The sequence below is a fragment of the Cicer arietinum genome, chromosome 1, assembly GCF_000331145.2.
Source record: "Cicer arietinum cultivar CDC Frontier isolate Library 1 chromosome 1, Cicar.CDCFrontier_v2.0, whole genome shotgun sequence".
NCBI lineage: Eukaryota > Viridiplantae > Streptophyta > Magnoliopsida > Fabales > Fabaceae > Cicer > Cicer arietinum.
In genome coordinates, this window is record NC_021160.2 from 26,079,152 (window position 1) to 26,087,204 (window position 8,053).

Consider the following 8,053-nt stretch of genomic DNA (forward strand, 5'->3'; position numbering starts at 1 on the left):
AAAAACCCTAATTGGACAAGAATAAGCCTAGGGAGGACGAAAATCACCTAAATGTTCATCCAACTACACAAATGAACTTATAGGATGCACAAGATTAGTTAAAAACCCTAATTGGACAAGGATAAACCTAGGGAGGACGAAAATGACCTAAATGTTCATCCAATTACACAAATGAACTTATTTGTGTTGGACTTTAGTCCTTTGAATCCTGATTTTGACATAATTAACAAACATACAATGTTCATACATCATATGATAAATCTAACATTTTAATTGAGCAAGATTTCAGGAACAACAATCCAATCCTACACACTTGAAACAAGTTTCTTGGAACACAAGAAATCAACAAAAGTTGACTATTGACTGAGTAAATCGATTGGGAAATCGATTTCATAACAAGGGTGTAAGGAAATATAACTGTTTGTGATTGTATAATCGATTAGGCAATCGACTGGCACAAATAGAAATGAAAATTGCACAAGTCAGTGGCAACCTGTTTTTCAGGCTAATCGATTGTACACATCACAAAGTAAAACTGATTGAAACCAATCGACTGGGAAATTGATTGATCAAGTCATAGTGAGAATCCAATTTCTAGGGTAATCGATTGGCAAATCGATTGCTTAGATAATATTTGAAAAATAACTTCACCTGTGACAAACACAATCGATTGGACAATCTATTGTGATAATTTCAATCATGTTAAGATTGGTTGCAATCGATTGGGAAATCGATTGAACTAAATATCAGGTAAGAAATTTTCAGGCAAATACAAACAAATCGATTGGCACTTCGATTAACATCAAAATAGCTAAGTCACTCTCTTGAACACAATCGATTGGAAAATCGATTGAAAGAACCTTTTTGAAATCACAGTGAATTTGAGCTTGTAGCCAAATCGATTCTGAGTATTTGTAAATCGATTATGAGACTTAGTAAATCGATTAAGTAATCGATTGGTGTGATTTTTACTTTGAACAAAACACCTGCAATCGATTACGAAATCGATGCATATAAGTCTTAACATAATTCACTGAAAAGAGTTTTTTTAAAGAATCGATTGACAAATCGATCGGCTTATGTAGTTTCAAGATTCAAGAAAAACAAGACCCGCGATAATCAATTGGCAAATCGATTAGACCTATTTTATAACTTTAATGAATCGATTGGCAAATCGATTTATTAGGTGTTTTTCAGAAACTATATAAACTGTTTTCAATCAAACTCTCATTAACAATTCATGAAAAGTGACAAACACTCATAAACTCTCATTAACACAATACAACACATTGTTAACATTCTGATATTGCTTTTTCAGATCAAAGCCAAAAAGATTATCCATAATCATTGAGAGAGCTGAAAAAGTATTCTTGAGAGAAAAGACAATGTTCTCATAATCCATCATTGAATAACCAGATTCGTGAGAAGACACATTGTTCAAGATTGAAGACTTCTTTTATTCTGTTTGAAATAATTACTTTGTAAACAAAACGACTGATAGAAATCTAGCTAGAAACTGGTGGCGATCTTCTTGGGTGAGAGGCCTCATCAAGAAGGAGCCGTACTTTGATTTTGTGTGAGTCTGCTGATTGACTACAAGGATCAAGGGGTGAGCAATAGGAAAGAGATTGTGAGAGATAGATAGGTTTCGAGGAAACTGGACAATCTGTAAACAATTCACAATTCTTTCTATTGGAGAAAAAGCTGAAATCCAGTTGGATTGTCAGGACTGGATGTAGGTTGTCTCGTTGACAACTGAACCAGGATAAATCTTGGTGCATTCTATCCTTTATCTTTTTACTTTTAATTGCTAATCGTGTATGTCGCATTATAATTCCGGTGTTTATGTAGTATTGCTTTAATTTGATTAAAGACTGATATATTCTGATTATTTCGAGGTCATAATAATCAACAATTGGCCTCAGAGCCTAACTTTTCGAGAGGTGAAACTCATAAAAGGAATATGGCCTCAACTGATTTTCTGGGAGAAGGCGCATCACTAGCAAGACCTCCAGCATTCAATGGAACAACTTATATGTATTGGAAGCACAAGATGCTGATATTCCTGGAAGCCAGTGGCATAGACGTCCTTGACGCTGTTGAAAATGGACCATACATTCCCAAGATTGCAGGAACAAATGACTCAATGATTCCCAAGCCCAGAGCCGAATGGTCTTAGAACGATAAAAAGAAGGTAGGTTATAATGCTAAAGCTAAGAACATTATAACATCTGCTTTGTGTGCAGAAGAATTCTTTAGGGTATCAAACTGTAAATCAGCAAAGGAAATGTGGGACATTCTTCAAGAAACACATGAAGGAACCACAGATGTGAAAAGAGCTCGCGTAAATACACTTATGCACGAATACGAATTGTTCAGCATGAAGAAAGATGAATCTATAAGTGATCTACAGACGAGATTTACACACGTGATAAACAACCTTCATGCACTGGGAAAACAGGTGGAGAATGAACAGCAGATCGGAAAGATTATGAGGTGTCTAACCAGAGAATGGCAGCCCAAAATAACTTCTATAGCTGAATATAAAGATCTAGCAAAGATGACAACAGCAACACTATTTGGGAAACTAAGGGAACATGAAATGGAACTGCATCGGCTGGACGAACCAGAACTAGAAAGCAGGAAAAAGAAAGGATTATCCTTGAAAGTCCAAGCCCATCAATCGAAAACTGAATCAGAAAGCTGCTCAGATGAATCAAGCAGTGAGACTGAAGAGCCTGAGATTGGGTTGCTTGTCAAGAAATTTAAGAAATTTCTGAAGAAGAAAGACAACAAATTCAGAAAGCCATCCAGCTCTAAGACTAGTGACAACAAGACAATTACATGCTATGAATGTGGTAAAACTGGTCACATAAAGTCAGAATGCTACAAATTGCAGAACAAAAATAGAGCTACAAAACCAAAAGGCAAGGAACCAGTCACCAAAACCAGAAAAGCTTATATTGCATGGAACGACAACGAAGAATCAGCTGCCTCTTCGGATGAAGAAGAAACGAATTTGTGTCTCATGGCAAATACCGACTCAGAATCAGAAAATGAGGTTAGTTCACAATCTAATCCAACGTATGATGAGCTACAAGAAGCTTTCAATGAATTGCATGATGATTATGTGAATTGCATAAAACAGTTGTTAAGCACAAAGAAAATGCTTGAACAAATGAAAAATGACTATAAAGAAATTGAAAATTTATGTGAACAACTGAAAAAGGATTCACATGACAAATCTGCAAAATGCATTGAACTTGAGAATAATGTTGCATCATTAAAATCTGATTTATTGAAGTTTGCTGATAGTAAAGATAAACTGAATGTCATACTTAGCAATCAAAGACATGTTCATGAAAAATCTGGTTTAGGATATACACCAAATATGCATGTTAAAAGAAATAAAAACAGATATGGTATTGGTTATATGCAAACCAGAAATGTCAAACATGGTCAAAAATCTGCTATTGCTAAGAGTATGTATGACATCTTTACTAAACCAAACAAACATTCATCCTTTGATGGCAAATGTCATTTCTGTTGCAGAAAGGGACATTTTGTGTCAAATTGCAAATTTAAAAAATTAGCCAATAGAGGATGGAAGCAAGTTTGGATAGCAAAGAAATCTGTGTTTGACACTAACCATCCAGGACCCAATTTAAATTGGGGACCTAAAACAAAATTCTGATTGTATGTTGCAGGTGTGCTTGACATCCACTAAGCATTCATGGTATTTAGATAGCGGATGCTCAAAGCACATGACAGGTGACAAATCCAAATTCCTGTCCTTGACATTAAAGGAAGGAGGCTTTGTCAAATATGGTGACAACAACAGAGGAAAGATTATTGGAATTCGTGACATAGGCAATGAGTCAACTGCAGTAATCAAAAATGTGTTATACGTTGAAGGATTGAAACACAACTTGCTGAGTATAAGTCAGCTGTGTGATAAAGGTTTTCAAGTAAGTTTTTCATCACAATCTTGCATTATTGAGCATAAAGATGACAAACACATAAAGCTAGTTGGTGACAGAATTAACAACATTTACATGTTGGATTTCAATTCTGTACCAAGTGCTATATGCTGCTTGTTATCCAATTCAGATGAAACATGGCTTTGGCATAAAAGAATTGCTCACATACATATAAATCATTTGAATAAACTTGTCAGCAAACAGTTAGTCTTAGGTCTACCAAATAGGAAGTTCTCTAAAGATAGACTGTGTGATGCATGTGAGAAAAGTAAACTGGTTAAGACTCCATTTCCCTCTATAGACTTGGTTAGAACAAATAGAGTTTTACAACTAGTTCACATGGACCTTTTCGGACCTGCCCAAGTTAAGAGTTTAGGTGGAAACCTGTATGGATATGTGCTGGTTGACGATTATTCTAGATTCACATGGACTTACTTTTTAGCTCATAAAAGTGATACATTCTCTGTTTTCAAAAAGTTTGCTGCTTTAGTACAAAATGAGAATGATCTGAAAATTGTTTCAATAAAAAGTGATCATGGAGGTGAATTCCAAAATGATCTTTTTCAAAATTATTGTGAATCAAATGGAATCAACCACATATATTCTGCCCCTAGGACACCACAGCAGAATGGGGTAGTGGAGAGGAAAAATAGATCCCTAGAAGAGTTAGCTAGGACCATGCTTAAGGACTCCAACCTACCTAAGTACTTTTGGGCAGATGCAATTAGTACAGCCACCCATGTTGTGAATAGAGTTCTCATTAGGCCCCTGCTTAGGAAAACACCCTATGAGCTTTACAAGGGTAGAAAACCAAACCTGTCCTACTTTAGAATCTTTGGTTGTAAATGCTTTGTTTTAAACAATGGCAAAGAACACCTAGGAAAGTTTGACCCTAAGGCAGATGAAGGTATCTTTCTAGGATATTCCCAAACTAGTAAGGCCTATAGAATCTACAACAAAAGAACAAAAACCATAGAAGAGTCAGTTCATGTAAAGTTTGATGAATCTTTTACAGAAAACTTGAACAAAACTCCTTCTAAGGTTAATGATATTTTGGATGATGTTGTAGAATCTGAACCCCTAGAACAACCTATAGCTGATCCTCCAACTAGTGCAGACCCTATAGAACCTATAGAAACCAGTGAGTTACCTAAGGAATGGAGATTCAATAGAAACCACCCCTTAGACAACATCATAGGTGACATCTCTAGAGGTGTGTCAACTAGAGGAAACCTTAGAGAGTTCTGTAACCTCACAGCCTTTGTGTCTCAGATTGAACCTAAGAACATTAAGGAAGCCCTTTTAGATAGTGAGTGGATACTTGCTATGCAAGAGGAGTTAAACCAGTTTGAGAGAAACAAGGTGTGGAACTTGGTACCTAGGCCAGAGGGTAAGCATGTTATAGGAACTAGGTGGGTGTTCAGAAATAAGTTAGATGAGAATGGTGTGATAACTAGGAATAAAGCCAGATTAGTTGCAAAGGGTTATAGTCAAGAGGAGGGAATAGACTTTGATGAGACCTATGCCCCTGTAGCTAGACTAGAAGCCATAAGGATTTTGTTGGCCTATGCATGTATCATGGACTTCAATCTATATCAAATGGATGTGAAGAGTGCATTTCTTAATGGAGACCTACAAGAGGAAGTTTTTGTGAGCCAAACACCAGGTTTTGAAAATCCAGATTTTCCTAACCATGTGTATAAACTCTCAAAGGCCCTCTATGGGTTGAAACAAGCTCCAAGAGCTTGGTATGAGAAACTCAGCACTTTCCTCATTCAACAAAATTTTTCTAGAGGAAATGTTGATAAGACACTCTTTACAAAAACTATTGAAAATGACATCTTGCTGGTCCAAATTTATGTTGATGACATTATATTTGGATCAACAAATGACAAGCTTTGCAAAGAATTTGAAAACTTGATGAAAGGTAAATTTGAAATGTCAATGATGGGTGAACTATCATATTTCTTGGGATTTCAAATTAACCAAACCAAGCAAGGCATTTTCATTAGTCAATCCAAATATTGTTCTGATTTGATAAAGAAATTTAACTTTGATAAACTTAAGTCCATTGATACACCCATGAGTCAAGGAAATTTCTTAGACCGAGATGAGAAGGGTAAGCCTGTAGATGTCACTAGATTTCGTGGTATGATTGGATCTCTGCTCTACCTTACAGCAAGCCGACCAGATATTATGTTCAGCGTTTGTATGTGTGCAAGGTATCAATCGAATCCGAAGGAATCTCACCTCACTGCAGTAAAGAGAATTTTCAGATACTTAGTAGGTACTAAGAATCTTGGTTTGTGGTATCCAAAAGGTTCAACATGTACTTTGGTTGGGTATTCAGACTCAGATTTTGCTGGTTGTAAACTTGACAGAAAAAGCACTTCAGGTACATGTCATCTACTTGGTAATTCTCTAGTGTCCTGGTTTAGTAAGAAGCAAACAAGTATTGCTTTGTCTACTGCAGAAGCCGAATACATAGCAGCTGGGAGCTGTTGTGCTCAAATCTTGTGGATGAAACAGCACCTAATGGACTTCGGTGTTGATTTGGGAACAGTGCCGATCATGTGTGACAACACCAGTGCTATCAGCATAACAAAGAACCCAGTAATGCATTCAAGGACAAAACATATTGAGGTAAGGCATCACTTCATAAGAGATCATTTTCAGAATGGAGTCATCAAACTCGAATATGTGAATACTACAGAACAGCTAGCAGATATCTTCACGAAAGCATTACCAAAAGAAAGTTTTTTGAACATAAGGAGGAAACTAGGGATCATTGATCCTAGTGAGATATAAGTTTTTTTGTGATTTTGGTATTTATCAGTGAAGGTTTCCAGATTAATCGAGTTGGAAATCGATTACTTGATGAAAAATGTTTATAAAATCGATTTGGAAATCGATTTGGTTAGCCCAGAGTTCAGATTTTTGGAAAATATTGTGTAAAAATCCCGAGCATCGATTTGGAAATCGATTGATTCAGTGTTCAGTTTTTTAACATGTGGAACAATCGATTTGGACATCGATTTAGTAAAACGGAAAATCGATTTGGGAATCGATTAGGAATATGACCGTTGCGAATTTTTAACTAGCCGTTGGACTTCATAATTACGAAATCGATTAAGGATTCGGTGTAACGGTAACCCAATCGATTTGGCAATCGATTGACAAGGGTTAAAGTATAAAAAAGTTCTCAATCGATTTATGCACTGCATTTCTCCAGTTTTCACTAATTTTCTCTGTTTGCTTCATCCTTCTGTCTCTGCTATTGTTATTTTGTTGCTATCTACATTCAATCTACAATCTATCTACTTCAATCTACGAATATGGCACGAGTAAAACAAACCCAGGCACGCACTCCTTCACCTTCATCATCTTCAACCAGTGAAACCCCTTCACCACCACCCACTCTAACAAAAAGAGTACCCATACCTACACATAAAATACTTGCCAAAGACAAAGGCAAGGCACCCGCTCCGGTTCAAGAGAAGCCTAAAAAGCGAAAGGAACCCCCAACGGAAAAACTCATGGCTGATGCCATGAAGGTAATTTCACAAAAGAGGAAGAAGAAACCTGTTTCTTCACCCCCTACCAAGAAAGTTCATGCATCCAAGGAAAAAGATGCAGAACCTTCTATACCTTCAGACTTTATGAAGAGAAAAATCCATGAGGGTAGGACTCTGGATTTTTCCTACTTTGATACTGATGGTTTTACGTTTCAGAATCATCTGCGATTTCACGGTCTTGAGAGCTTTCTATCTTCTACACTCGATAGTTATCCACGTTTGATAAGAGAATTTTATTCTACGTTTAAGTTGACAGAAGAAGTTTTTAAGGCTCAAGTCAAAGGTAAAAGGATTGCTATGTCATTTGATGATTTTTCTACCTTATCAGGATTGCCTTTTTACGGAAAATCTATCGACGACAGTTCTGAAGCTGATACGGCTGACGAAGGTTGGGAAGAATCTGTTGACAGGCATGCTGCAGTAAAGGACCTGATGATTGATGGTTTTGTGGAAACCATTTCTTTACCTATCGGTCAAATGAAGGTCCAACATCGGATG

General features: G+C 36.6%; 1 pseudogene; it reads left to right on the forward strand.

Annotated features, from left to right (window-relative positions):
* LOC101501788 (serine carboxypeptidase-like 45) overlaps window positions 1-8,053 on the forward strand; it is a 70,168-nt pseudogene that overhangs the window by 60,604 nt on the left and 1,511 nt on the right.